The sequence below is a fragment of the Oncorhynchus masou genome, chromosome 31 (assembly GCF_036934945.1).
Source record: "Oncorhynchus masou masou isolate Uvic2021 chromosome 31, UVic_Omas_1.1, whole genome shotgun sequence".
Classification (NCBI taxonomy): Eukaryota; Metazoa; Chordata; class Actinopteri; order Salmoniformes; family Salmonidae; genus Oncorhynchus; species Oncorhynchus masou.
The window spans coordinates 42451019-42466832 of NC_088242.1; positions in this window are offsets into that span (position 1 = coordinate 42451019).

The window sequence follows — 15814 nt, forward strand, 5'->3', positions numbered from 1 at the left end:
GTGTGTGTGCGCGCGTGTGTGTGTGTGTGTGTGTGTGTGTGTGTGGGTGTGTGTGTGTGTGTGTGTGTGTGTGTGTGTGTGTGTGTGTGTGTGTGTGTGTGTGTGTGTGGGTGTGTGTGTGAGAGAGAGAGAGAGAGAGACACACTACAATTACACACTACAATTACGTAGGTTTAAAAATATGCTCAACTGGACACCTTAATGAGGCAGTGAATGAGCTGCGAGAGAAAGCACACAGGGCATTCTACGCCATTAAAAAGCTAATTCAAATTGAAATACCTATTAAAATTAGGCTAAAAACGAATTGAATATGTCATTGAACCAATTGCACCTTATGGCAGGGAGGTGTGGGGTCCGCTTGCAAAACAAGATTTCATCAAATGGGACAAACACCCCATTGAAACCCTGCATGCAGAGTTCTGTACGATTCTCCTACATGTCCAGGGGAAAACTACAAACAATGCATGCAGGGCAGAATTAGGCCAATATCCACTAATAATAAAAACTCAAAAAAGAGCAATTAGGTTTTGGAAACATCTCAAATACAGTGACCCCCCTCCCATATCATTACCAAGCCCTGCAATGCCAAGAGCTGAGCAAAGAAAATAGTCCCCTCATCCAGCTGGTCCTGAGTTCACAAACCTGTTCTACTAACACACTGAAGCCTCAGGACCAGAACATCCAATCAATCAGGATCAACCAAATTACAACACTGTCAAAACAAAACTATATTGCTTTTTGGGAAACACAAACAAGCACAAAGCAAAATGCAGTTCTATCTGGCCCTAAATCTACAGTACACCGTGGCTAAATATTTGATCATGGTTACTGATCAAAACCTTAGAAAAACCTTGACAAAGTACAGGCTCAGTGAGCACAGCCTTGCCATTGAGAAGGGTAGACACAGGAAAACCTGGCTCCTTGTAGAGGAAAGGCTGTGCAACCACTGCACAACAGCAGAACCTGAGACGGAGCTGCATTTCCTGACAAAATGTCAAAAAGATAAAACAATTAGAGAGTGTCATTTTCCCAAATTTGAAACCTTTATTCAAGGTTTCAAAGACCTCTCTGATGAGGATAGGCTACCCGTCCTGTTGGGGGAGGACGCAGAGAGCTGTGGGTTGGCAGCGCACTACATTGCTGCCTGCCATAAGTTGAGGGACAGTGTCTGACAGACCAATCAACCTGCACATGTACTCTACTGTATGCTTATTGTTATTGTTGAATGAATGTATGGTTATTTTGACCCTTGGTTATTGTTGATACTGTTGTCCCGTTGACCATTTTGATTCTCTTTTTTTATATATATATTGTAAATATCCAAAATAAGCTTTGGCAATATGTACATAGTTACGTCATGCCAATAAAGCAAATTGAATTGAATTGAGAGAGAGAGAGAGAGAGAGAAACAATTAGGCAATAACAAATTCAATCCCTTTTAGACAATTTCATTCCACTGTAATAGTGAAGGTGTACACTTGGCAGTAGAACATCTTAACAGTATATTTGACCCCTCAGCTTCCCTATCAAATCTATAAATCTCAAATAGAAAACCGAAGAAAATTAACAACAATGACAAATGGTTTAATGAAGATTGCAAAAATCTAAGAAAGAAATTGAGAAACCTGTCCAACCAAAAACATAGAGACCCGGAAAACCTGAGTCGACGCCTTCACTAGGGTGAATCACTAAAACAATACAGAAATACACAGCACGTCAGAAATCAGCTCAATCGAATTGAAGAATCCATAGACTCTAACCACTTCTGGGAAAATTGGATAACACTATACAAAGAACAACATGAAGAATTATCTATTCAAAATGGAGATGTATGGGTAAACCACTTCTCCAATCTTTTTGGCGCTATAACAAAGAATAAAGAGCAAAAACATATACAGGATCAAATACAAATCTTAGAATCAACTATTAAAGACTACCAGAACCCACTAGATTCTCCAATTACCTTGAATGAGCTACAATACAAAATAAAAACCCTCCAACCCAAAAAGGAATGTGGTGTTGATGACATCCTTAATGAAATTATCAAATATACAGACAACAAATTCCAATTGGCTACACTAAAACTCTTTAACATCATCCTTAGCTCTGGCTTCTTCCCCAATATTTGGAACCGAGGACTGAATACACCAATCCTCAAAAGTGGAGACAAATTTGACCCCAATAACTACCGTGGGATATGCAACCTTGAGAAAATCCTCTGCATTATCATTAACAGCAGACTTGTACATTTCCCCAAATGAAAACAATGTACAGAGCAAATGTCAAATTGTCTTTTTTTTAACCAAATTACCGTACAACAGACCATGTATTCACCCTGCACACCCTAATTGACAACCAAACAAACCAGAACAAAGGTAAAGTCTTCTCATGCTTTGTTGATTTCAAAAAAGCCTTCGACTCAATTTGGCATGAGGGTCTGCTATACAAATTGATGGAAAGTGGTGTTGGGGGTAAAACATACGACATTATAAAATCCATGTACACAAACAACAAGTGTGCAGTTAAAATGGGCAAAAAACACACAAATGTCTTCCCACAGGGCCGTGGGGTGAGACAGGGATGCAGCTTAAGCCCCACCCTCTTCAACATATATATCAACGAATTGGCGATGGCACTAGAAAAGTCTGCAGCACCCGGCCTCAACCTACTAGAATCTGAAGTCAAATGTCTACTGTTTGCTGATGATCTGGTGCTTCTGTCACCAACCAAGGTCTGCACAGATTCTGCCAGACCTGGGCCCTGACAGTAAATCTCAGTAGGACCAAAATTATGGTGTTCCAAAAAAGGTCCAGTCGCCAGGACCACAAATACAAATTCCATCTAGACACCATTGCCCTATGAGCACACAAAACTATACAAACCTTACCCTAAATATCAGCGCCACAGGTAACTTCCACAAAGCTGTGAACGATCTGAGAGACAAGGCAAGAAGGGCATTCTATGCCATCAAAAGGAACATAAAATTCAACATACCAATTAGGATCGTGCTAAAAATACTTGAATCAGTCATAGAGCCCATTGCCCTTTATGTTTGTGAGGTCTGGGGTCCGCTCACCAACCAAGATTTCACAAAATGGGACAAACACCAAATTGCAAAAACATCCTCTGTGTACAACGTAGAACACCAAATAATGCATGCAGAGTAGAATTAGGCCGATACCCACTAATTATCCAAATCCAGAGAAGAGCCATTAAATTCTACATCCACCTAAAAAGAAGTGATTCCCATACCTTCCATAACAAAGCCATCACCTACAGAGAGATGAACCTGGAGAAGAGTCCCCTAAGCAAGCTGGTCCTGGGGCTCTGTTCACAAACACAAACAGACCCCACAGAGCACCAGGACAGCAGCACAATTAGATCCAATCAAATCATGAGAAAACAAAAAGATAATTACTTCACACATTGTAAAGAATTAACAAAAAAACTGAGCAAACTAGAATGCTATTTGGCCCTGAACAGAGAGTACACAATGGCAGAATACCTGACCACTGTGACTGACCCAAACGTAAGGAAAGCTTTGACTATGTACAGACTCAGGGAGCATGGCCTTGCTATTGAGAAAGGCAGCCGTAGGCAGACATGGCTCTCAAGAGAAAACAGGCTATGTGCACACTGCCCACAAAATGAGGTGGAAACTGAGCTGCACTTCCTAACCTCCTGTCCAATGTATGACCATATTAGAGACACATATTTCCCTCAGATTACACAGATCCACAAAGAATTCCAAAACAAAACCCAACTTTGATAAACTCCCATATCTACTGGGTGAAATTCCACAGTGTGCCATCACAGCAGCAAGATTTGTGACCTGTTGCCCCAAGAAAAGGGCAACCAGTGAAGAACAAACACCATTGTAAATACAACCCATATTTATCCTTATTTATTTTCCCTTGTGTACGCTTAACCATTTGTACATCGTTACAACACTGTATATATATATGTAATAGGACATTTGTAATGCCTTTATTGTTTTGAAACTTCTGTATGTGTAATAAATGTCAACACCTGTGATTACTGTATGCCTTGCTATATGTCTCTCTCAAATGTCAATATGCCTTGTATACTGTTGTTCAGGTTAGTTATCATTGTTTTAGTTTACAATGGAGCCCCTAGTTCCACTCTTCATACCCCTGATACCACCTTTGTCCCACCTCCCACACATGTGGTGACCTCACCCATTTACAACCAGCATGTCCAGAGATACAACCTCTCTCATCATCACCCAGTGCCTGGGCTTACCTCCGCTGTACCCGCACCCCACCATACCCCTGTCTGCGCATTATGCCCTGAATATATTCTACCATGCCCAGAAATCTGCTCCTTTTATTCTCTGTCCCCAGAGAGGCGACCAGTTTTGATAGCCTTTAGCCGCACCCTCATACTACTACTGTCACGCCTTGGTCTTAGTATTTTGTGTTTTAGTTTATTAGTTAGTCAGACCAGGGTGTGACATGGGTTTATTATGTATTGTAGTTTCATATTGGGGTTTGTAGTGTTTGGGATTGTAGCTGATTAGGGGTGTGTGTGTGTTAATAGGTTGGCTGCCTGAGGCGGTTCTCAATCAGAGTCAGGTGATTCTCGTTGTCGCTGATTGGGAACCGTATTTAGGTAGCCTGGTTTTCGCTTTGTATTTCGTGGGTGATTGTTCCTGTCTCTGTGTAGTGTGCACCAGTCAGGCTGTATTAGGTTTCACGTTCTGTTTGTTGTTTTTTGTATTTATTAGTTATTCGTGTATAGTTCGTTTGTTTGTCTTCCTAATAAACATGAGTAACTTACACGCTGCATTTCGGTCCGACTTTCTTTCAACAAAAGAAGAACGCCGTTACAGAATCACCCACCACACTCGGACCGAGCAGCGTGTCAACAGGCAGGAGCAGCGCAAAGAGGAGCCGCGTATTAAGGATTCCTGGACATGGGAGGAAATCCTTGACGGAAGAGGACCCTGGGCTAAACCAGAGGAGTGTAGCCGCCCAAAGGTGCAGCAGGCGAAGAGGAAACAGGAGCAGCGTGTTAACAGGCAGCGACAGCTGGAGCAGCAAAGGGAGGAGGAATTATTCGGAGAATGGACATGGGAAGACGTGCTGGATGGTAAAGGTTGCTACACTTGGGAGGAGATATTGGCCGGAAGAGATCGCCTCCCATGGCAACAGGTGGAGGCACTAAGGAGAGCAGAGGCAGCCGGAGATAGGAGCCGACGATATGAGGGAACACGGTTGGCAAGGAAGCCCGAAAAGCAGCCCCAAAAATTGTTTTGGGGGGGGGCTATCAGGGAGTATGGCTGCGTCAGGTAGGAGACCTGCACAATCTCCCTGTGCGTACCGGGGGGCTAGAGAGACCGGGCAGGCACCGTGTTATGCAGTGGTGCGCACGGTGTCCCCAGTGCGGGTGCATAGCCCGGTGCGGTATATTTCAGCTCCGCGTATCGGCCGGGCTAGATTGAGCGTGGAGCCAAATGCCATGAAGCCGGCTCTACGCATCCGGTCTCCAGTGCGTCTCCTTGGGCCGGTTTACATGGCACCAGCCTTGCGCTCGGTGTCTCCGGTTCGCCTACATAGCCCAGTGCGGGCTATTGCTCCTCACAGCACTGGCAGGGTAACCGAGAGTATTCAACCAGGTAAGGTTGAGCAGGCTCGGTGCTCAAGAGCTCCAGTGCGCCTGCACGGTCCGGTTTATCCAGAACCACCTCCACACCCCAGCCCTCCAGTAGCAGCTCCCCGCACTAGGCTTCCTGTGCGTGTCCTCGGCCAAATACCACCAGTGCCAGCACCACGCATCAGGCCTTCAGTGCGCCTCGCCTGTTCAGCGCAGCCAGCGCTTCCTCCCTCTCCTGCGCTGTCGGAGTCTCCCGTCTGTTCAGCGGTTCTAGAGCCTTCCTCCTCTACAGCGCTGTCGGAGCCTCCTGTCTGTATAGAGCAGCCTGAGCTGCCAGTCTACATGGAGCAGCCAGAGCTGTCAGTTTGTATAGAGCAGCCTGAGCTGCCAGTCTACATTGAGCAGCCAGAGCTGTCAGTTTGCATAGAGCAGCCTGAGCTGCTAGTCTGCATGGAGCAGCTAGTCTGCATGGAGCAGCCAGAGCTGCCAGTCTGCAAAGAGCTGCCAGTCTGCATGGAGTTGCCAGTCTGCATAGAGCTGCCAGTCTGCAAGGAGCTGCCAGTCTCCATGAAGCCGCCAGAGCTGTCAGTCAGTATGGAGCAGCCAGAGCCGCCAGTCAGCATGGAGCAGCCAGAGCCGTCAGTCAGCATGAAGCAGCCAGATCTGCCAGTCAGCCAGACTCTTCCAGATCTGCCAGTCAGCCAGACTCTTCCAGATCTGCCAGTCAGCCAGACTCTTCCAGATCTGCCAGTCAACCAGACTCTTCCAGATCTGCCAGTCAACCAGACTCTTCCAGATCTGCTAGTCAGCCAGGATCCGCCAGTCAGCCAGGATCTGCCAGATCTGCTAGTCAGCCAGGATCCGCCAGTAGGCCAGGATCTGCCAGTCAGCCAGGATCCGCCAGTCAGCCAGGATCCGCCAGCCAGCCAGGATCCGCCAGTCAGCCAGGATCTGCCGGATTCTACTGCCTGGCTGGGCTTCATCTCAGTACTGGGCTTCTTCTCAGTGCTGGGCTTCTTCTCAGTACTAGGCTTCTTCTCAGTCCCGAGCTGCCCCTCAGTCCCGAGCTGCCCCTCAGTCCCGAGTTGCCCCTCAGTCCCGAGCTGCCCCTCAGTCCCGAGCTGCCTCAGTCCCGAGCTGCCCCTCAGTCACGAGCTGCTCCTCTGTTATGTAGGGTTCTGGGTGAGGACTATTTGGCCATGGTCGGCGGTTAGGGTGGATTATCCATGGACGCGAAGGGGAGGAACAATGACATTTATTAAGTGGGGTCCACGTCCGGAGCCGGAACCGCCACCATGGACAGACGCCCACCCGGACCCTCCCTATGGTTTTGAGGTGCGTTCGGGAGTCCGCACCTTAGGGGGGGGGGGGGTTCTGTCACGCCTTGGTCTTAGTATTTTGTGTTTTAGTTTATTAGTTATTCAGACCAGGGTGTGACATGGCTTTATTATGTATTGTAGTTTCATATTGGGGTTTGTAGTGTTTGGGATTGTAGCTGATTAGGGGTGTGTGTGTGTTAATAGGTTGGCTGCCTGAGGCGGTTCTCAATCAGAGTCAGGTGATTCTCGTTGTCGCTGATTGGGAACCGTATTTAGGTAGCCTGGTTTTCGCTTTGTATTTCGTGGATGATTGTTCCTGTCTCTGTGTGCACCAGTCAGGCTGTATTAGGTTTCACGTTCTGTTTGTTGTTTTTTGTATTTATTAGTTATTCGTGTATAGTTCGTTCGTTTGTCTTCCTAATAAACATGAGTAACTTACACGCTGCATTTCGGTCCGACTTTCTTTCAACAAAAGAAGAACGCCGTTACAACTACTCCTCTGTTCCGCGGGTGATGTGGAGGTAAACCCAGGCCCTGCATGTCCCCAGGCACCCTCATTTGTTGACTTCTGTGATCGAAAAAGCCTTGGTTTCATGCATGTCAACATCAGAAGCCTCCTCCCTAAGTTTGTCTTACTCACTGCTTTAGCACACTCTGCTAACCCTGATGTCCTTGCCGTGTCTGAATCCTGTCTCAGGAAGGCCACCAAAAATGTGGAGATTTCCATATCCAACTATAACATTTTCCGTCAAGATAGAACTGCCAAAGGGGGAGGAGTTGCAGTCTACTGCAGATAGCCTGCAAAGTAATGTCATACCTCCCAGGTCCATACCCAAACAGTTCAAACTACTAATTTTGAAAATTACTCTCTCCAGAAATAAGTCTCTCACTGGTGCCGCCTGCTACCGACCCCCTCAGCTCCCAGCTGTGCCCTGGACACCATTTGTGAATTGATCGCCCCCCATCTAGCTTCAGAGTTTGTTCTGTTCGGTGACCTAAACTGGGATATGCTTAACACCCCGGCAGTCCTACAATCTAAGCTAGATGCCCTCAATGGCACCCTCATAGACGTCATCCTGACCAACTGGCCCTCCAAATACACCTCCACTGTCTTCAGTCAGGATCTCAGCGATCACTGCCTCATTGCCTGTATCCGCTATGGAGCCGCAGTCAAACGACCACCCCTCATCACTGTCAAACGCTCCCTAAAACACTTCTGTGAGCAGGCCTTTCTAATCGACCTGGCCCGGGTATCCTGGAAGGACATTGACCTCATCCCGTCAGTTGAGGATGCCTGGTCATTCTTTAAAAGTAACTTCCTCACCATTTTAGATAAGCATGCTCCGTTCAAAAAATGCAGAACTAAGAAAAGATATAGCCTTTGTTCACTCCAGACCTGACTGCCCTCGACCAGCACAAAAACATCCTGTGGCGGACTGCAATAGCATCGAATAGTCCCCGCGATATGCAACTGTTCAGGGAAGTCAGGAACCAATACACGCAGTCAGTCAGGAAAGCTAAGGCCAGCTTCTTCAGGCAGAAATTTGCATCCTGTAGCTCCAACTCCAAAAGGCTCTGGGACACTGTGAAGTCCATGGAGAACAAGAGCACCTCCTCCCAGCTGTCACTGCACTGAGACTAGGTAACACGGTCACCACCGATAAATCCATGATTATCGAAAACTTCAACAAGCATTTCTCAACGGCTGGCCATGCCTTCCGCCTGGCTACTCCAACCTCGGCCAACAGCTCCGCCCCCCCCCCACAGCTACTCGCCCAAGCCTCTCCAGGTTCTCCTTTACCCAAATCCAAATAGCAGATGTTCTGAAAGAGCTGCAAAACCTGGACCCGTACAAATCAGCTGGGCTTGACAATCTGGACCCTCTATTTCTGAAACTATCCGCCGCCATTGTCTAACCCCTATTACCAGCCTGTTCAACCTCTCTTTCATATCGTCTGAGATCCCCAAGGATTGGAAAGCTGCCGCTGTCATCCCCCTCTTCAAAGGGGGAGACACCCTGGACCCAAACTGCTACAGACCTATATCCATCCTGCCCTGCCTATCTAAGGTCTTCGAAAGCCAAGTCAACAAACAGGTCACTGACCATCTCGAATCCCACCGTACCTTCTCCGCTGTGCAATCTGGTTTCTGAGCCGGTCACGGGTGCACCTCAGCCACGCTCAAGGTACTAAACGATATCATAACCGCCATCGATAAAAGACAGTACTATGCAGCCGTCTTCATCGACCTTGCCAAGGCTTTCGACTCTGTCAATCACCATATTCTTATCGGCAGACTCAGTAGCCACGCTTTTTCTGATGACTGCCTTGCCTGGTTCACCAACTACTTTGCAGACAGAGTTCAGTGTGTCAAATCGGAGGGCATGCTGTCCGGTCCTCTGGCAGTCTCTATGGGGGTGCCACAGGGTTCAATTCTCGGGCCGACTCTTTTCTCTGTATATATCAATGATGTTGCTCTTGCTGCGGGCGATTCCCTGATCCACCTCTACGCAGACGACACCATTCTATATACTTACGGCCCGTCCTTGGACACTGTGCTATCTAACCTCCAAACGAGCTACAATGCCATACAACACTCCTTCCGTGGCCTCCAACTGCTCTTAAACGCTAGTAAAACCAAATGCATGCTTTTCAACCGTTCGCTGCCACACAACCGCACACTAGCATCACCACCCTGCATGTTTCCGACCTTGAATATGTGGACATCTATAAGTACCTAGGTGTCTGGCTAGACTGTAAACTCTCCTTCCAGACTCATATCAAACATCTCCAATCGGAAATCAATTCTAGAGTCGGCTTTCTATTCCGCAACAAAGCCTCCTTCACTCACGCCGCCAAACTTACCCTAGTAAAACTGACTATTCTACCAATCCTCGACTTCGGCGACGTCATCTACAAAATTGCTTCCAACACTCTACTCAGCAAACTGGATGCAGTTTATCACAGTGCCATCCGTTTTGTCACTAAAGCACCTTATACCACCCACCACTGCGACCTGTATGCTCTAGTCGGCTGGCCCTCGCTACATATTTGTCGCCAGACCCACTGGCTCCAGGTCATCTACAAGTCCATGCTAGGTAAAGCTCCGCCTTATCTCAGTTCACTGGTCACGATGGCAACACCCACCCGTAGCACGCGCTCCAGCAGGTGTATCTCCTGATCATCCCTAAAGCCAACACCTCATTTGGCCGCCTTTCATTCCAGTTCTCTGCTGCCTGTGACTGGAACGAATTGCAAAAATCGCTGAAGTTGGAGACTTTTATCTCCCTCACCAACTTCAAACATCTGCTATCTGAGCAGCTAACCGATCGCTGCAGCTGTACATAGTCTATCGGTAAATAGCCCACCCATTTTTACCTACCTCATCCCCATACTGTTTTTATTTATTTACTTTTCTGCTCTTTTGCACACCAATATCTCTACCTGTACATGACCATGTGATCATTTATCACTCCAGTGTTAATCTGCAAAACTGTAATTATTCGCCTACCTCCTCATGCCTTTTGCACACAATATATATAGACTCCCGTTTTTTTCTCTACTCTGTTATTGACTTGTTAATTGTTTACTCCATGTGTAACTCTGTGTTGTCTGTTTACACTGCTATGCTTTATCTTGGCCAGGTCACAGTTGCAAATGAGAACTTGTTCTCAACTAGCCTACCTGGTTAAATAAAGGTTAAATAAAAAAATAAAAAAATGTTTACTTTTAATTTTTATTGCTTATTTCACTTTTGTATATTATCTACCTCACTTGCTTTGGCAATGTTAACACATTTCCCATGCCAATAAAGCCCTTGAATTTAATTGAATTGAGAGAGAGAGAGAGAGAGAGAGACAGTGTTTGAATTAGTCGTGTATATGTATAGAGTGGGGCAAAAAAGTATTTAGTCAGCCACCAATTGTGAAAGTTCTCCCACTTAAAAAGATGAGAGAGGCCTGTAATTTCCATCATAGGTACACTTCAACTATGACAGACAGAATGAGAGAAAAATCCAGAATATCACATTGTAGGATTTTTAATGAATTTATTTCTGGCTCTCTCAGACCTGTAACTTCTTCTTTAAGAGGCTCCTCTGTCCTCCACTCGTTACCTGTATTAATGGCACCTGTTTGAACATGTTATCAGTATAAAAGATACCTGTCCACAACCTCAAACAGTCACACTCCAAACTCCACTATGGCCAAGACCAAAGAGCTGTCAAAGGACACCAGAAACAAAATTGTAGACCTGCACCAGGCTGGGAAGACTGAATCTGCAATAGGTAAGCAGCTTGGTTTGAAGAAATCAACTGTGGGAGCAATTATTAGGAAATGGAAGACATACAAGACCACTGATAATCTCCCTCGATCTGGGGCTCCACGCAAGATGATCACAAGAACGGTGAGCAAAAATCCCAGAACCACACGGGGGGACCTGCAGAGAGCTGGGACCAAAGTAACAAAGCCTACCATCAGTAACACACTACGCCGCCAAGGACTCAAATCCTGCAGTGCCAGACGTCTCTCCCTGCTTAGCCAGTACATGACCAGGCCTGTCTGAAGTTTGCGAGAGAGCATTTGGATGATCCAGAAGAAGATTGGGAGAATGTCATATGGTCAGATGAAACCAAAATATAACTTTTTGGTAAAAACTCAACTCGTCATGTTTGGAGGACAAAGAATGCTGAGTTGCATCCAAAGAACACCATACCTACTGTGAATAATGGGGGTGGAAACATCATGCTTTGGGGCTATGTCTCTGCAAAGGGACCAGGACGACTGATCCGTGTAAAGGAAAGAATGAATGGGGCCATGTATCGTGAGATTTTGAGTGAAAACCTCCTTCCATCAGCAAGGGCATTGAAGATGAACGTGGCTGGGTCTTTCAGCATGACAATAATCCCAAACACACCGCCCGGGCAACGAAGGAGTTGCTTCGTAAGAAGCATTTCAAGGTCCTGGAGTGGCCTAGCCAGTCTCCAGATCTCAACCCCATAGAAAATCTTTGGAGGGAGTTGAAAGTCCGTGTTGCCCAGCAACAGCCCCAAAACATCACTGCTCTAGAGGAGATCTGCATGGAGGAATGGGCCAAAATACCAGCAACAGTGTGTGAAAACCTTGTGAAGACTTACAGAAAACGTTTGACCTCTGTCATTGCCAACAAAGGGTATATAACAAATATTGAGATAAACTTTTGTTATTGACCAAATACTTATTTTCCACCTTTAATTTGCAAATGAATTCATAAAAAAATCCTACAATGTGATTTTCTTATTTTTTTCTGATTTTGTCTGTCATAGTTGAAGTGTACCTATGATGAAAATTACAGACCTCTCTCATCTTTTTAAGTGGGAGAACATTCACAATTGGTGGCTGACTAAATACTTTTTTGCCCCACAGTAAGTGTTTGTTTATAGTTCCTATAAATATGGAACCTAACTGATTGTCACGGTTTTCTGTAGGTGAAAGAGAGTCGGACCAAAATGCGGCGTGTCTATTATGATCCATGTTTAATAAAACTGAAGTAAACACGAATCAATATGAAGAAACAATAAACAATACACGAAAACCGAAACAGCCTAATACTGGTGCAAACTAGCACACGACAGACCTAAGGACAAAAGGACAGGAAAAGGAACAATCACCCACCAAACCCAACACCAAACAGGCTACCTAAATATGGTTCCCAATCAGAGACAATGACTAACACCTGCCTCTGATTGAGAACCATATCAGGCCAAACACAGAAACAGACAAACCAGACACACAACATAGAATGCCCACTCAGATCACACCCTGACCAAACAAAACATATCAACATACAAAGCAAACTATGGTCAGGGTGTGACACTGATGAATGACTAAACACCAGCAACACCCTTCACCGAGTAAAGGTTTTACTCTGAGCCTCGGAGAGTCAGAGAGTCTCATGCTTGGTTTCTGTTTGAGGGTTTCTAAGTTTTTGTTAATAAGACCCCTCCTCCTCCATCCCCCATGGTGGTATCTGCTTGTTACCGAGCTGGAGGTTGGCCCAGATGTACAGCACAGGAATTGGACCGATCTACACAGGAGGTTACAGGGGGAGCATTGCTAAAATGGTTCCATACCTTGGCTGACAGTGGTGACGTCATTGAGCTCTGCAAAGAATGGCCTACACTGTTGATAAATAGTGAGCTGGTGACAATGACACTGCCACCCCCAAATTCCATAGCTGGTCTTTGGTTGTCATTAGAGCTACAACACAACATTGTTGAAACTAGAGAGTAGCTTGTCTTGAACTATATAGTGAGCTGTAAGTGATGCAGGGCCTACATCGGGTCGTTAGAGGGGGACCACAAATACAACCCTGAGTCGTACCGTTTACACACATGGATATGACATTAATCCGGAAGGCTCCATAAGTATGTCATTCAGCGTCTCAATGGAAACATATTCATCTGTCTTCGTCCTCCGTCGGAATATCCTCCCAGGGTCTGGAAGTCTAGAACGCAACACACAAAACCGCCGCGAAACATAAATAAATGGCAGTATTTCTTCTTCTTGTGCTTTTGTCAGGTCAGGACACTCTGCTGTGGCGTTGCCAAGTTGAGAATCTACATTTGGGTTTGTCTGCTCCCTCCTCCCTTCTGCTCGGTCGCCCCAGAAACCACAGGAAAAGGAAGCCGAAGACCTCTGAAGGCTCAGAAAATATTGTCCTGGGTAAAAATGGCCACTCAAATGGCAAAAGTAATCCCCCATCCACTACAAACAAAAGGACTTTGACAGCGAGAGAAAGAGATGTGCAGTTGTCTTTTTTGTGTCTGCTTTTGTAGCTACAGTTACACTTTCATTACCACTTTTATTTAACAGCTAATGTGAGTACAGTTTATGGTTGATATGTTTACAGCAACTATACTTTTTTTCCCCAAATGTTGTCTACTTGTGTTTGTATTCTACTATTGTCTGCTGGTGGTTACGTTTGTGGACTTCTAGGGAAGTTGAAACTTCATGCATAACGGGGTCAGGTCTGTCGCACTGTACCTGTAGTAGCTTAGCCTTGAAATGTACTTGAAATGTGATATAACTGTAGTCAATGTCTCTCCATTGCCATCTTTTTCCATACCACTACTATGGAACTTTATCCCCCAACAAACACACATAAAAACTAAATTTCCACCCCACACACACAGACACACACTTCCTGGGACTCAAGCACAAACACTCATACACATACAAACAGCCCTCCACAAACATACTGTCCCCTGTCCCCCCCCCACCTACACATGATTTTTGCATCTTTAATAGAAGCTAAGGCGTGGTCTATATACAGTAGGTGGTGTGTGTGTGAGTGTGTCTGTTTTTGTGTGTGTGTGTGTACACGTCCGTTTAAATGTGTGCGTGTGTGTGTGCTGCTGCGTGTGTTTATGTGTGCGTACATGTGTGTGCTCCCTCAGTGAGGAGGGCCATCTAGTCACCCCGCCATGCTGTTCGTGGTCGCTGTGAAGTGCTGTCAGCATAGCCGCTGTGGGCGACCGTGGCGACTGGAGGCTTGCTGAGCAGTACATCCAGGCTGGGCTCCCACCTCAGAAAAGGACATTTGGGTTTGCTCAAATTAAGGGGTTGCTCCTGAGCTATATACAGAACCCTGTACCAGTCCAGCACCACCCACGATATTCCACATGAGAACCTGTGTGTGTGTGTGTGTGTGTGTGTGTGTGTGTGCGTGCACGTGTGTGCACCTAATGTAGTGTTTGGTTCTGAAATACAATAACATAAAGTAAATAATACAAAATAAAATGGCCTATCATCACATCACTCCATTCATTAGCATTATGACTTGGCTACAGACCTGCAATGTGGTACAAGAGTCATTAGCGATTCTGAGCTCATTTACACCTTACACAAGCACTGACACATCTATTCACATGCCTTGCATAAAGCCAGGGCACACTCCAACTCATTCTTACGCCGACAATATGTACTGTAACGACAGTAAAACCACAAACTCAGATTCCACAAATCACACAAATGAAAGCATAGATCATTTTGACGCAACATCTAAATAGCGCATACCTAAGCTGAGACATTGTCAGTTCCTTCTCGCCTTGCTTGTATAAACAGTCATTAGGGCTTCGCTGTCTGATTGAAACAGTTGGTTGCAGATCAGATCGCAGATCATTTAAATATGATGAGTGGGGCAGAACAGCTTGATCCCGGAGATGAATGAGAAACCTGCTTGTAGGAAACTTTGGTTCAAGTGAGATCATACGCATTTTTCTTTCGATGCCCGTCAATTAGGTTTAGTGGTTAGCAACTGCCACAGCTCTTTAGACTGAGTAATCTGCTGAAACAGGGGCCTTGTGGATTTCCTTAGTTGCCTCAGAGTGAAGCAGTGCTGCTGTAGCCTACATTGACATCCTTAGCTACCGGACTGACTGCACACATGGTACACTGATAAACATTGCAGAAAGGGATCATAGTGATAAGACTGGGTTCTCTCATGATTAGTCAATCAATTGCTCAACATATAATCTTTGCTGAATATACATGTAGCTACTGCAAGTCAAATATAATTTCACTAATGTGCAGTACTCTAGCTGAAATATTGTAAGTACCTCCTCCCCTGCGTGTTTTAGATGTATCCAAGACGAAAGCAACCAAATAAACTCCCAAACGCCTACACGTTAAACAGCCAAACCACCCAAGTGGGGACGACCTCCAACAACTCCAAAGAAGTCTCTCTTGGTCATGAATATTAGGTTCAGGTTATTTTAGGCAACCCTGCCTTGCTCCAGGAGGAAATTACATTGGAGTGGGCTATTCCACTGTACAATTTTCCTGTTTCTCTTTTCAAAGGAAGCGGTAATTCCATCGAGAAAGACCTGTTGAATTTACGAGC